The sequence below is a fragment of the Vigna angularis genome, chromosome 9 (assembly GCF_016808095.1).
Source record: "Vigna angularis cultivar LongXiaoDou No.4 chromosome 9, ASM1680809v1, whole genome shotgun sequence".
NCBI classification, from domain to species: domain Eukaryota; kingdom Viridiplantae; phylum Streptophyta; class Magnoliopsida; order Fabales; family Fabaceae; genus Vigna; species Vigna angularis.
In genome coordinates, this window is record NC_068978.1 from 14,901,409 (window position 1) to 14,918,343 (window position 16,935).

Genomic DNA, 16,935 nt, shown 5'->3' on the forward strand with positions numbered 1-16,935 from the left:
ATTTTTAGCTATAGTTATTGCCAATTGGCAATTACAGTGTATTGATACCTATCGGGTTGGTTTCATTCCTAGTGGAATGTTCGCTAAGAAGTTTTTTAACCACTCATCCTCATTACCAGTCATCTCAAGAGCAACAAACTCAAATTCCATTGTTGATCTTGCAATAATTTTTTGTCTGGCTGATCTCCATGTAATTGCACCACCCCCAAGTGTGAATACATAACCACTAGTGGATTTTGTCTCATCTGAATCAGAGATCCAGTTAGCATCACTGTACCCTTCTAGTACGGCAAGAAATCCACTATATTCAATGACATAATTCATTGAACCTCTTAAGTATCTCATAAGCCTAGCAAGTGTATCCTAATGTTCCTGATTTGGACATTGAGTGTACCTACTGCATAAGCAATATCAGGTCCAGAAAAGCTCATCAAGTGCAGTAAGCTCCCAATTATCTGGACATACTGAGGCTGAGATAATGATTCTCCTCTATTTTTTACTAATTTAGAATTAGCATCATAAGGGGTACTCACTGGTTTTAGGTCATAAAACCCAAATTTTTTAAGAAGTTTCTCAATGTATTGTTCTTCAGATAGTAATATACTATCTTCCTTCTTTATGATTCTAATACCTAAAATCACATTGGCTTCACCCATGTCTTTCATTTCAAATTTTGATCCTAGAAACAATTTAGTTGTAGCGACAATCTCATTGCATGTACCAAAGATTAACATGTCATCCATATACAAGCATATAATGACAAAATCACCATTTTCAAATTTAGAGTACACGCATTTATCAGCATCATTAGGTGAAAAACCATCACAAAGCAACACATTATAAAGTTTTTCATGTCACGGTTTTGGTGCTTGTTTCAACCCATACAAGGATTTTAAGAGTTTGCATACTTTATCCTCTTGACCAGATACAACACACCCTTCAGGTTGAGTCATATAAATTTCTTCCTCTAAATCACCATTCAAAAAGGTTGTTTTAACATCCATCTGATGTATCACTAGTTTGTGGATAGCTGTTAGAGCTAACAACACTCGAATAGAGGAATCCTAGTCATAGGAGCAAAAGTATCAAAGTAATCTATGTTGGATTTTTGAGTAAAGCCTTTTGCTACTAATCTGATGGGGAATAGCATACCTAGAGAGAATATTCTAAATGGCATACAAAATAATGGAGAGAAATTAAAAATGGAAACGATTGGAGAAAAGGGAACTTATGACTTGAAGATGCGCCACTTGAAGGAGCCTCCAAGATAAGCATCAAAGGAGGACCGCCACTTGCTTAAGCAAGATAAGGTCTTCCCAAAGAGGGACTTTGTAGACAGAATACTATCTCAAAAGAGGATTGCAAATGTGCAAATCAACTCAAGAAATCAATTGATTCAAAGGTGAGTGTACAAAGGAGACCCCTAAGCCTTATTATATAGCCTTTGGAATGAGCTTGGATGCAAGATCTAGGAGATGTGGGACTTTAGGGTGAGGAGGCCGGCCAGCCAGCTGCTACACGTCCTCTAGGAGCTTTGAAGTCCCACATTGATGAAATTTTTCCACTCCAAAGGGTTTATAAGTCAACTAGTTCTCCTATAGTTCAAAACATGAAAACTACCTATGCTATCTTGCACGAACGCCTAGGATGCCCATTTCCTCTCCTTTTCTTTTTAAGACCAAGCCATGGAAAGTCCCACAATGCTTGTTCTTAAAGAGAAAGAAGAGTTTGTAAGTGTTTATTCACAATAACTAAGAGAAAGAAATCAAAGAGGCAAATACACGCCTATGAAACCTATTCTACTTTTTTGTGCTTTTTTGTCACTCTGAAACTCTTCATTCTTGACCTATGTATGATCATATCATCCCCCAGGTTGAAGAGGATTCGACCTCGAATCTTTGAAAAAGCTGCAAAAAAGAGAGATGAGTGACTTATTTGGTTGATAATCCAAAGGAACTCCTCCTAGATCAATTGTTAACCTGCAAAAAACATCAAACATTTTGTGAATGAATTAATTTTTACCAAACAATGTATATAGAAAAGGAATATTGAAAGAATGGGTCTTTGAAATTGGATTTATTTTTTTAGTGAAAACTAAAAATCCTTCTTTTGAAAAAACTTTTATTTTTGTCTTTTGAAAAAGAAAACATTAATTCAAGATGTGGTTTGGAAAGGGTGTGTGAAGAAGTGGGAATAAGAGATGAGAAAGGTGGGATATTTTCACAAAAGTTTTGAGGAAAAGAAGAAAGCTTAATAATTGGACAAAAGTGGAAGGATGGAAAAACTCCCCTAAATTTGCTTGAATCATGTAGAATGATGGGAGTGGAAGGTGCCTTCAGTAGCACTTCCTGTGTATGTAGGACATTTTCCTTGTCCATTTCTCTCACAAGGTCCTCTTGTCCTTTCTTTTCTCTCTCCTTTCTTTCTTTCCTCTCAGTCTCTTCTTTTACTCTCTCCTCTCTTTCTTTTCTTGCTTTATTTAAACAATTAAGCATGACCTTCTCTTTGGCATCACTTGATATGAGGAAGAAGAGATATAGGTTGGTGAAGGTAAGGAAGAGGTAGACTCATTAGTCATAATTACTTCACCCACAATGCATGTTGCCTTTTTGGTGGGGCAAGCAGAGGCTATATGACCATGTCCTAAGCATTTAAAACATTTAATGTGACTTGGTCTAGAAGGAGATTTAGGTGGGGAAGAGGAATGGTTAGAAGAAGAATGAGGACAAGATTTGTTAGTGGGCTCCTTAGAAACATCATTGGTTTTATCCTTTGATGATGAGGATTTGTAGAAAACATCTCTTGAAGATTTGGAAAATTTGTTGTGACAAGCTTCTTTTTTCAAGAGTTTCTTCTCTACTTTCATGGCTCTATGAACCACTACATCTAAAGTCTCATCATCATGGAATTCAATTATATCTTGGATGTTACTATTAAGTCCACTAATAAATCTAACTATTTTTGCATGATCATTTTCTTTAAGGTTAGTACGATGTAGGAGCACTTCGAGCTCGCGAGCATACTCCTCCACACTTCGTCTACCTTGAGTAAGCCGTTGGAGCTTAATCAAGAGGTCCCTATGGTAGTATGGAGGTACGAAACGTTGGTACAAAATGTCCCTGCAATGTTCCTATGTACTCGTGGGTGAGGCCATGGTTAAGTATCTCCTATTTAGCATACCTAGAGAGAATATTCTAAATGGAATACAAAAGAATTGAGAGAAATTAAAAATGGAAAAGATTAGAGAAAAGGGAACTTATGACTTGAAGATGCGCCACTTGAAGGAGCCTCCAAGATAAGCATCAAAGGAGGACCGCCACTTGCTTAAGCAAGATAAGGTATGCCCAAAGAGGGACTTTGGAGACAGAATACTATCTCAAAAGAGGATTGCAAATGTGCAAATCAACTCAAGAAATCAATTGATTCAAAGGTGAGTGTACAAACGAGACCCCTAAGCCTTATTATATAGCCTTTGGAATGAGCTTGGATGCAAGATCTAGGAGATGTGGGACTTTAGAGTGAGGAGGCCGGCTAGCCAGCTGCTGCACGTCCTCGAGGAGCTTTGAAGTCCCACAATGATGAAATATCTCCACTCCAAAGGGTTTATAAGGCAACTAGTTCTCCTATAGTTCAAAACATGAAAACTACCTATGCTATCTTGCACGAATGCCTAGGACACCCATTTCCTCTCCTTTTCTTTTTAAGACCAAGCCATGAAAAGTCTTACATTGCTTGTTCTTAAAGAGAAAGAAGAGTTTATAACCGTTTATTCACAATAACTAAGAGAAAGAAATCAAAGAGGCAAATACACGCCTATGAAACCTATTCTACTTTTTTGTGTTTTTTTGTCACTCTGAAACTCTTCATTCTTGACCTATGTATGATCATATCATAATCTTTCCTTATATTTCTCTATGGATCCATCAGGGTGATATTTTTTCTTAAATATCCACTTACAACCAATGGGTTTTGCTCCTTTAGGCAAATCTACTAAAGTCCAAGTATTGTTTTTCTAAATTGATTCAATTTCAGTCCTAATGGCCTTATCACATTGTTTTGCATCAGGAGCACTAGTAGCTTCTAAAAAGCTTGTTGGATCATTATCAACAAGATAAGTATAAAAGTCATCTCCAAAGGAAGTTTTCTTTCTCTGTTTTTTACTTCTTCGCAAATCCTCATTCATGGTACTAATATTATTATTATTATTACCATCAATAGGTTGAGAAATCTCACTAACCTTTAAGGGAAACACATGTTCAAAAAACTCAGCATTTTTCATCTCAATTATAGAATTTCTCTCAAGTATGTTACTTATAACAACTAGAAACCTATAGGCAGCACTATGTTCAGCATAACCTAAGAACATACAATTAGAGGTTTTAAAGCATATTTTCCTTTTCTTAGGATCAGGTAACATCACCTTAGCTAAGCACCCCCCACACTTTTAGATTTTTAAGGTTAGATTTGTAACCTTTCCACAACTTATAAGGAGTTTTATCGGTTTTCTTATGGGGTATTCTATTTTTTAAGAAACATGTAGTAAGCAAGGCTTCTCCCCAAAGGTTATCAGGTGCACCAGAACTAACAAGCATAACATTCATCATTTCCTTAAGGGTTCTATTTTTTTCTCTCAACTACTCCATTAGACTCAGGTGAATATGGTGGGGTCCCTTCATGAATAATACCTTCTTTAACACAAAATTCATTAAACAGTACATACTCACCACCTCTATCTGATCTAATTCTCTTAATTTTCTTATTCAATTGATTTTCTACTTTTTCTTTATAGGTTAAAAACATATCAAAGGCTTCATCTTTATGTTTGATTAAGTAAACTTTGGTGTATCTAGAAAAATCATCTATAAAGGTCACAAAACAATTTTTACCTCCTCTATACATGGTTTGTTTCAAATCGGCTAGATCAGTATGAATTAAGCCTAATAGTTCAGTTTGGCGTTCTACAAAAAAACATGTTTTCTTTGTTATTTTAGATTCTACACATATATCACACTTACTACTTTGTTTATCATGCATATTAATCAATCCTAGGCGTTGTAATTTCAAAACATACAAGGAATTCACATGTCTTAATCTAGCATGCCATATATCATACGAGTCAACAATATAAGCAGAAGAACTTGATTCATTAATATTTTCATAAACATTTAAAATGAAGAGTCCTTGATCACAATATCCCTTTCCCACGAAAACATTATTTTTTGTCATAATGATCTTGTCAGACTCAAATGACACTTTAATTAATCCCACTTTTCCCAATAGTGCTACAGAGATTAAATTAACTCTGATTGATGGCACATATAGCACATCACTCAAGGCTAGAGTCTTTCCATATGTGAGTTTGAGATGAACTTTTCCTTTTCCCAGAACAGGAGTGGTCCTGGAATTATCGAGGTAGATGTGTTATTCTCCATCCCTTACACTAGTGTAAGAGGTAAAGGCACTTTTGTTTGCATATATATGCCTGGTAGCACCAGAGTCTACCACCCACTTGCTCACATTGGTCATCAAGTTTACTTGAGAAACGACCGCAACAATAATGTCATCTCCTTCGGCTATATTGGCCCTAGGAGGATTGTCGTTTCTCGCACTACGTCTACACTGTGGTGCATGATGGTCCGGCTTCCCACAAACGAAGCAATTTCCTTTCTTCTTAAAGGTGGGTTTAGATTCATTGGGACAGGATTTAAGAAATTTATTTTTCTTTTTGTGATCAGGTTTGTATTCATACCTTTTGGGAACAGGTTTTACTTCTACCATATTTGCTTTTCTAGATAAAGCTTTGGCCCTTGCAGTAGCAGACTCCTTCCTATTGGTATCTTCAATTATTATGTATGTAATGAATTCTAGTAGTGACATTTATTTGTGCCTATGTTTCAACTGTTGTTTGTAATTTGTCTAGGATGGCGGCAATTTCTCGATCAGAAGTTCTGAAACAAATTAATCCGATAGAAGATTATTTTCTGCTTTGATATCTTCGAGCAGCTTGTGATATTCATTGATTTGAGTTTTGATGTCCTTGTCTTCAATCATCTCCCAACGGTAGTAGTTTCCTATGACGAATCTTTGTCTAACGACATCTTCGGCAGTGTATTTGAGAATCAACGAGTCCCAAATGTCTTGTTTCCCTGTAGGAACAGTACACATCAAACAAATCATTAGAAAGTGCACTAAGTAGATTGTGTCGGCATACCTTGTTCTCATAAGTCCACTCTTCAACGAGTTTTGAGTTTGAAGGAATAGTGGAGTCGGGCTTCGGAGATGAAAGAGCAACAGCTCCATACGTGTCTAAAAGGGTGGACACACGTTCTTGCCAGCGCCAGAAGTTATGTCCAGAGAAAACCTCGATTTTTTACACGTCCGGAAGTCATTTTGCGAAGACCGTCTGGATTCCATAAACGATGGTTTGGCTCTCCGAAGGCCTGTTGTTGATGTCAGCCATAACTCCTTATGATTGTTGTAAAAAGCTGACAAAACAGTATTTCCTGAGGCGTGTAGAGTCAATGTCCTTAAGAACTTATCCGTGGTGTATTGCGCAAGTTCTCCAAGATACAACAGGAACTTCTCAGAATTTCTGAGGATCTCACAAAACTAGTAAGAATCTCTAAAAAGAGTATAAAATAATCTAGACTATTTTTAGAAGAGAAGAGAATGAGAAAACTGAATTTGATATGTTTTGGAATGGGGGCTCTCTATTTATAAAACTAGGAAAGAATAAAAAAAATAAAAGAGTTTAAACATTTAAAACTAATTAGTGATTTTTACGTTGCAAAATTAATTCACGTTAAAAATTTGAACGTTGGCACATTAGCATTATCGTTTGCCAATTAATAAAGGAATATGAACGTTGTAAAACGTTCCAAAACTAACGTAACTTTTGTAATATTACAACAATTTCATCATCCAATACAATAGCATACTACGAACCTAAATTATGTTTTCATGGAGAACTGCAACTAAATAATGACACCTTACAAAACTTAACATTGCTGGAAATAGAGCAGTTGTTACAAAATAATAAAAGGACCTTAAAACAATACCCATCAATGCCTTATCCAAATGGGTTCGTTACAGAACATTGTGGAAACAGATTGATATACTCAGAACTTGATTATAACGGTGCTCATGAACATAATCTATTCCAAAAAAACTATAATTCCATGACAAGTTAAGCATCCTTATCTCATTTCATACATATTTGTCCTAAATATATGCTTGGTTTAGTTGACATAACTTAATATACATATATCTACAACTGAACACAGGCAGATATTTGAAAAGATCAACCAAGTTGTCATAAAAAATGAAGGAGGCATGTTCTTTTTATACGGCTATGGAAGAATAGGAAAAACTTTCAGCATTACGTTCAAAGGGAAGAATTGTACTAACAGTAGCATCAAGTGGTATAGCATCTCTTTTATTACCGGGAGCAAGAACAATACATTCTAAATTCAGAATTGTATGCAATTGTATGTTGCAGTATCTAGGATTTAGAGAGTAAATCATGATTAAAGATCTTGATCCATGATGCAGAGAAAAGACCTTTGACTTCAACAACCAATGTTCTGTTCAAACAAGTCTTCCAAAATGTTTTACTAATAACAACTATGTAAATTTTGAATTCATGGACATCATTATTTCTTTACTGCTACAATTTACAGGGGTATTTTTTTGTATATAGAAAGTTTAAGCTTAGCATTATTACTCAAATAAAATAAATAACCATGAACTTATTTTACTATAATACATAATAACCACTCTGTAAACTGACTTCATTGACTCCTACAATTTACAGAGGTATTTTCTTGGATATAGAATGTTTAAGTCTTGCATAATTACTCAAATAAAATCAATAACAATTAACTCTATGTTACTATAATACATAATATTGTTAATGAAAACACATATATGATAAAAAAACAAAATCAGATTAAGACTCAAAAATAAACAAGACAAAACAACATGAACAGTAATGAACAGTAATATAAAGGTCTCATAAATTCAAAGATTTCTAACGACAGTAGTAAATCAAACAAAGATCTCAAACATATCTACAGACTTTTATTGAAGTTAATATCGCTATGACTACCAAATTTAAAAACATTAATAGATATTTAGGAAAACTAAGGCTTACTTCATTTTGAAATAAAAACTGGAACAAAACGCTGCATCCTAATCTCAACTAAACAAAAATGAGATACAAACTGGAGTGAACAATTTCTTACACAAAAAACAGCATTGTCCTTTCTTTTCCTCCTATGGGACCTTCATCCGACACATATGTAATATGTTATTACCCAAAAAAAGCCTTATCATTTAAAATAAGATCAACCAAACGCCAACCAACACAACAACAATAAATAATTCATTTTTGGACTAACTCATACCGTATGTTTTCCTAACTACACCACCACAATACTTTTATTCACCTACATGATAACACCATACATAGCAAGTTAAAATAATATACTACACCTATAATTTTAGTTCAAATCCTTTTATTAGGTGTTTTACTTTCTTTATAATTCTAATATTTAAAAAAATTACATTAAAGTTAATTTTGTTAGAGTAAAAAAGAATTACTTCAAAACGCTAAGTCAATAATAACTCTATAAAGTCAATTACAACAATTACCATTCAATAAATCCAATTATTCAAATATGAGAATCAATTTAAAAACAATATTTTATATTGTATACGAGAAATTGTTGGAACAATTTTCCAAGAACTTAGGGAAACAAGATGAACAACAATGTAGACTTGATATAATCTTCTAGGTATGGATACACATTTTCCTAAAAGCAATATTTCGTTCCTTATAAGAGTGAAGGGGATCACGAAATCCTCTTTTGAGATACAAAGAAGAAATACAATGATAATACTCACTCTTAGTATTAACATCAAACGAGAATAAAATTCTCATGAATTGATTTGTGTGTTAAGTGAATGACATAATGTAGAGAAAAGTCTCTCTTTATGTGTACATCAATAGAGCACAAGAACGTCAAACGAGAATAAAATTCTCATGAATTGATTTGTGTGTTAAGTGAATGACATAATGTAGAGAAAAAATCTCTCTTTATGTGTACATCAATAGAGCACAAGATCCCTTTATATAGATGTTGATCAGACATCTTTCAAATCCAAGAGATACCAGATTCTATTCTGATTAGTTACATTTCTTCATAAATGATTGTAACTTTTCATGAATGGTTGTAACTCTTCATGAATAATTGTAACTCTTCATTGGTTACAACTCTTCATGAATAAATGTAACTCTTCATGAATCCGAAAACGGTCTCTAATACTCTTAAATTCCAACAATCCTCCACCATTTGAGAGTATTGTATAATTACTTAACACAAACATCAATTTAATAATTGCAATCTTACACATAAATGAAAGTGTACATAGACTTGAACTTTCACTTAGTAGAATACACATTTCAGAAATTCGTATTGTATTGGTGACAAAACGATTGAACCAACATAATACATAATGAAGTCTTGAAGATACTCTACATATAAGATAAATTACATATTCTTGTTATACTTGACACAATAGGGTCATGCATCCATATCTAGTCATAAGTGCAATAAAGTCATGCCCCCTTGACTTCTTGAAGCGGCCAAACTTCGCACTTACATAAGTTGATTTCTTAGGTAAACATGTTTCTGTGACAAAACATAAATTCAAGAAATCAATTAAGAATTAGTCAACCTCCTAAGCATCACAGATCTAAAGCACTCTTAAAATAATTATTTGTGCTTCCAATCATCAAATAAGAGATTTAATCTTATTGAACTTAAGACTCAATGTCATATTAAGCATTAAGTTAAGATTCCCTTACTTGTGATTAATCGTGGGCTCCATTCCTATTCCAATTGTCATTCTAGAAATGGAATTTTTAGCCAATGCCTTTAGTAAATCCATCAGCCAAATTAAACTTTGTTCGTACGAAATCTACTATAATAATTACATCTTTGATGAGTCCTTGGACATAACTATGTCTCACACCAATATGTCTTGATTTTCCATTGTACACTTGAGTATAAGCTTTTGCCAATGTTGCAGCATTGTCACAATGTATTGCTATTGGTGATATTGGTTTTGGTAACAATGGTATTTCAAACATGAGATTCCTCAATCATTCGGTTTCCTTTTCTGCCGAGGCTAGAGCTATAAACTCTGAAGCCATAGTGGAATCTGTAATGCAAATTTGTTTCTTGGACGACCAAGAAATTACACCTCCCCCAAGGAGGAACACTCAACCACTAGTTGAAGAGTGATCTTTTGCATTTGTAATCCAACTTGCATCAGAATATCCTTCCAAAACTGAAGGATAACCACTATATGTTAATCCATAATTAATAGTTTTCTTTAAATACTTAAGTACTCGACGTACTACTTGTCAATGTGATAGACTAGGGTTACTAGTATATCTACTCAATTTGCTTACCGCAAAAGCAATATTTGGCCTTGTACTTGCCATTGAATACATTAAACATCCTATTACCCTTGCATATTCCAGTTGTGAAATTGTTTTACCATTATTAGGTAATATCTTTAAACTAGGATCCATAGGGGTTGAAACAAGAGAGCATTCATAATTGTTGAATTTCTAACATCTTTTCAATTTGGTGCTAATTTGTCAGTTATAGAAGAAACAATGAATGTCTCATCCATTGCAATATTATGTTGCTTGAAACTTCCTAGGATTCTTTGGATTTCATGAAATTGTTCCATTATTGGTCTAGCATCAATCATTTTGTAATTATTAAAATTACTAACCAGGAATTTCTTGCTTGATGCATCTTCAAAAATGTATTTGCTTTCAAGTTTATCCCAAAGTTCTTTTGCAGAACCTATATATTGATATATGTCAAATAAAGGATCAGACATACCGTTCAGAATGTGAGCATGACAAACATAATCATCATTCTCCCATTTGTTCCTTTTTCGTTGTTCCTCCAATGTCTCGGTTTCACTTTCTTTAGGTCGGGGAAAACTTATAACATATGCCACGTTTAGAGCCGAGAGAAGGAAATGTATCTTCTTTTGCCAACATCGAAAACCAACGCCTTTAAACTTGTCTAATTTGTGAAAGTTTGCAGACATCTCACGAATTGTTGTCATCTTAGAGCAAATATTGCTTTTAGACTGTTGGAACAATTTTCCAAGAACTTAGGGAAACAATAAGATGAACAACAATGTAGACTTGATATAATCTTCTAGGAATGAATACACATTTTCCTAAAAGTAATATTTCGTCCCTTATAAGAGTGAAAGGGATCACGAAATCCACTTTTGAGATACAAAGAAGAAATACAACGATAATACTCACTCTTAGTATTAACGTCAAACAAAAATAAAATTCTCATGAATTGATTTGTGTGTTAAGTGAATGACATAATGTAGAGAAAAAGTCTCTCTTTTTGTGTACATCAATAGAGCACAAGATCCCTTTATATAGATGTTGATCAGACATCTTTCAAATCCAAGAAATACCAAATTCTAATTAGTTACATTTCTTCAGAAATGATTGTAACTTTTCATGAATGATTGTAACTCTTCATGAATAACTGTAACTCTTCATTGGTTATAACTCTTCATGAATAAATGTAACTCTTCATGAATTCGAAAACGGTCTCTAATACTCTTAAATTCCAACAGAAATTGTGGTCACATTAAATTTACTACCCTGATAGACATAAAGCATACATACATTCTCATCCAACATAACACTACCATAATTGTTATAAGCATAAGGGGAAAATATACAAACGTCAAAATCATAAATCTCCCAACAAAAAAAAAACAAAAAACATTGTGCCAACCGACTTAAACTAAAGGAAAATATTTGTTTAATAACGTTTTTTATAACTTTACAATCACATATAACTCGTGATTGATTCGTTTCAAATATATAAACCAATAAAATAATAACATATAGTCTATTATTAAAAAGTTGTTAAAAAAAGTTGTTAAAATATAGTAGTCCTAAACTAAGACATTCTACACTTCGACAACATTGATCAAGTTGTCATGTTCTTTGTCAACCTCTAATCTTATCACATCTACAGCAGCTAAGTTATTGTCCTCACAAAAGCTTTTTCCAATCACAACTCAGATAACATTAGAGAGCATATAGTGCTTCAGTTTCTTGACGAGAGCACTACGAGCAAAACTTGTATCAAGCTACTGAAAAAAGATACAAATATGTTAATTAACCAAACTCCACAACAAATAATCGTGACAAAGACAACCATGAAAGTGTGTAAAAATTTGTTGGGTGTCAAAATAATAGTACCCATTGTATTTTTACTTTTTTGTTTTCTTTATTAAGATAATTTTTAATATTATACATCTAAAAAATACCTTTTTATATTTGATGTTCTAAAGAAAAGATTTCAATTTAAAAAAAGGTTAAGAATTTTTGTGAAATTAAAGCAAATACTTGTTATCACAAAAAGATATATTTTTCATTTTTCTCGATTTAATATTTTTGTATCTTTTTGGTATTTTTTTTGTCCCTATTCAGGTTAATCTTATCTTAATTTTGGATAATGATATTTTGATAACATTTTTTAACAATATTTTAACATCATCTACATGTCATTTTATGATTGGTCCATGTTGATGTTTATGATTATTATTATTGATTGTGGAGTAATTTTGGACCAATCACAGAATGACACGTTGATGATGTTAAAATTTTGTCAAAAAAATGTTGTCAAATATCCTTATCCGTTAATTTTTGTAATAATTGTTTAAAAATTTTACATTATTGTTGTATTATTATCCGCAAAAAATTGGATTTTCACACATTTATATCATTATTCTTCATTTACATTGTCAAAATAGTTAGTTAAATGAGTTGTAAAAATTATTAAACATGTTATAGACGTGGATAAATTATCACACGAATTTGGGAAGCGTTAAGACTTCAATAAGAATGTTTATAAACCTTTCAATTTCTTTTATTTAATTATTTTACCAATGACTAAGACGTTGTGGAAACATACTTGAATTGTTTTTCATTTAGATTATGGAACAAAAATGTTGGTGCAACCAATCCCAAAAAAGTTTTAAAAAAACTTGGTTATATTGTCATAATAACCATATTTATAAACCTTTGAATTTTAGAATATTTGAATGGTTACTGTTTCGGTGGAAAGTTTTGGGACCGAGAGACTAACCTGCTGACGCGTCTGGGCCGCTCGCTCGCCTTCAAACTCCAGCTGTTGGTCGATCGGTGTTGGCGCAAGCCGATCGGTCTCCTTTTGGACGGGGGTGGATGTACCTGCAAAAGGTACTCCGACGCTCAAGTTAGGCGTGTGATTTTGAGGAGCTTCGGCTCTCAGTTGAATGTTTAGTGAATGATTTTCACTACTGAGTATTTTAGAGTAGCGTAGACTGAATAATACGTAATTGGAACGTACCTGGCTTTTGACCCTGACTTTGTATTTATAATTTACCTCATGGATCCTAAGCTGATATAAGCCCAACAAAATATAAACAGACTAAGATATAAACAGATTACCTGAATATCCGGTTGGTTGTTTGTAACCACTCGGTTAATATTTTATACTATACATTATGCCCCCCAAGTCCGAGTTAAGCGGTTGGCTTGAGCCGTGGTTAACTATAGGACTGATGAGTTTGAGGGAGGCTACGTTGGTGGAACTGAAAGCGTTTGACCGCTCGACCTTCAACAGTAACCGAGTGGGATTTACCGCTCGTCCTTCAACAAGAACCGAGAGGAATTTACTGCTCGGTCTTCTACATTAACCGAGAGGGCTTTACCCCTCGACCTTCGACAGTAACCGAGCGGGATTTACCGCTCATCCTTCACCAGGAACCGAGAGGAATGTACCTCGCGATCTTCGACATTAACCGAGAGGGCTTTACCTCTCGACCTTCGACAGTAACCGAGCGGGATTTACCGCTCGTCCTTCAACAGGAACCGAGATGAATTTACCTCTCAGTCTTCGACATTAATCGAGAGGGTTTTACCTCTCGACCTTCGACATTAACCGAGCGGGATTTACCGCTCGTCCTTCAACAGGAACCAAGAGGAATTTACCTCTCGGTCATCGACATTAATCGAGAGGGCTTTACCTCTCGACCTTCGACAGTAACCGAGCGGGATTTACCGCTCGTCCTTCAACAGGAACCGAGAGGAATTTACCTCTCGGTCTTCGACATTTATCGAGAGGGTTTTACCTCTCGACTTTCGACATAAACCGAGCGGGATTTACCGCTCGTCCTTCAACAGGAACCGAGAGGAATTTACCTCTCGGTCTTCAACATTTATCGAGAGGGTTTTACCTCTCGACCTTCGACATAAACCGAGCGGGATTTACCGCTCGTCCTTCAACAGGAACCGAGAGGAATTTACCTCTCGGTCTTGGACATTTATCGAGAGGGTTTTACCTCTCGACCTCGACATAAACCGAGCGGGATTTACCGCTCGTCCTTCAACAGGAACCGAGAGAAATTTACCTCTCAGTCTTCAACTTTAACCTAGGACTTACCGGTCGTCTTTGAGAGGGCTTTACTTCTCTCCCGAGGGGGATTTACCGCTCGGTCTTCGACCTAGGAGTGCTTCCTAGGGAACGGGCTTTACCGTTCGGCTTTGAGAGGGTTTTACCTCTGCTTTGAGCTAGGAGTGTTTCCTAGTGAACGGGATTTACCGTTCGTCGTTGAGAGGGCTTTACCTCTCTCCCGAGGGGGATTTACCGCTCGGTCTTCGACCTAGGAGTGCTTCCTAGGGAACGGGCTTTACCGTTCGGCTTTGAGAGGGTTTTACCTCTGCTTTGAGCTAGGAGTGTTTCCTAGTGAACGGGATTTACCGTTCGTCGTTGAGAGGGCTTTACCTCTCTCCCGAGGGGGATTTACCGCTTGGTCTTCGACCTAGGGGTGCTTCCTAGGGAACGGGCTTTACCGTTCGGCTTTGAGAGGATTTTACCTCTACTTTGAGCTAGGAGTGTTTCCTAGTGAACGGGATTTACCGTTCATCGTTGAGAGGGCTTTACCTCTCTCCCGAGGGGGATTTACCGCTCGGTCTTCGACCTAGGAGTGCTTCCTAGGGAACGGGCTTTACCGTTCGGCTTTGAGAGGGTTTTACCTCTGCTTTGAGCTAGGAGTGTTTCCTAGTGAACGGGATTTACCGTTCGTCTTTGAGACGGCTTTACCTCTCTCCCGAGAGGGATTTACCGCTCGATCTTGGACTTGATGGTTAATTATGAACTTTGCTGACGAAATTGGCAATCAGTGTTTGCAATAGGAGACCTCTCCTTCGTTAATTGAATTCCATGATACTTTAAGCATGAAGTCCGTTTATGACTAGATCTTAGTCTGCACTTGCATAGTTGATGGCGTGGATTTTGATATATATTTTTTTTTCAAGATGTTGTCTTGTTGAAATTCTCATGATGATATATATTATGGTATATAACCGTATAATAAATGATTCGGTTACCAGATATTATGAATTGCACCGAATAAATAACATATATAATAAACAAGGTATCAAAACCGCCTTGAGATTTTATAATATTATTGTTGATAATTATCTCTAACACAACAATTTCTTTGACTATTTTAATCATGCCAAAAAATGTTTCGGTTATAATAATTAGATAACTATATCTATAGTTATGTACTATATTATATATCATATATCATATAATATATTATGGATTATACTATATATTTAACATAAAAATAGTTGTTATAATATCTATTATCAATTAGATATTTTATGAAATATTCATATTTCAAAAAATACTTATCTTGTTGACGACGCCTCACGTAGAGATGATGATTCATCTACTGTAGTTTTTACTTTGTCGAAAGTTTCTGGTGTTGATCCGAAATAGTGATGTCGAGACCAAACGCTCGTCTTGGTTTCTTGTGGTTTCTAATCATCTTTCTGGTGCTCTGTTGTTCCTCCATGCTCCTCGTGGTCATCATTGGGTTTGACGCTCGGCCCCACGGTGGGCGCCAAAATGTTTCGGTGGAAAGTTTTGGGACCGAGAGACTAACCTACTAACGCGTCTGGGCCGCTCGCTCGCCTTCAAACTCCAGCTGTTGGTCGATCGGTGTTGGCGCAAGCCGATCGGTCTCCTTTTGGACGGGGGTGGATGTACCTGCAAAAGGTACTCCGACGCTCAAGTTAGGCGTGTGATTTTGAGGAGCTTCGGCTCTCAGTTGAATGTTTAGTGAATGATTTTCACTACTGAGTATTTTAGAGTAGCGTAGACTGAATAATACGTAATTGGAACGTACCTGGCTTTTGGCCCTGACTTTGTATTTATAATTTACCTCATGGATCCTAAGCTGATATAAGCCCAACAAAATATAAACAGACTAAGATATAAACAGATTACCTGAATATCCGGTTGGTTGTTTGTAACCACTCGGTTAATATTTTATACTATACAGTTACCAATTGAGAGTTTTTGAAAATATATTTCATTTATTCTCCATTTTTACTCTGACACAAAAAAAAAGTGGTTAAGTCAATTAAACAAAGTTGTTAAATAGGTTATAAATTTGGATAAATGATCACATGACCTTCAGTAACAATTTTTATAAACCTTTCACTTATTTTATATTTAAATGGTTACCAATGAACACTTTCTCACATATATAATTATTCTTTATTTATGTTCTCTCAAAGAGAGGTTTGTTAAATGAGTTCAAATAAGTGGTTAAACAAATTATAAAACTAGGTTAAATGATCATATGACTTTGAAAAAACTTTAGGACTTTAATACCTCTTTTTATAAACCTTTGGATTGAATATATTTTTAATCCCTTAACTTTAATTAAATATTGAAATTAGTCTTCTTTCAAAACATTAGTTTAATTTAGTTCCCCAACTTTAGAAATATGTAAATTTAATTTTTT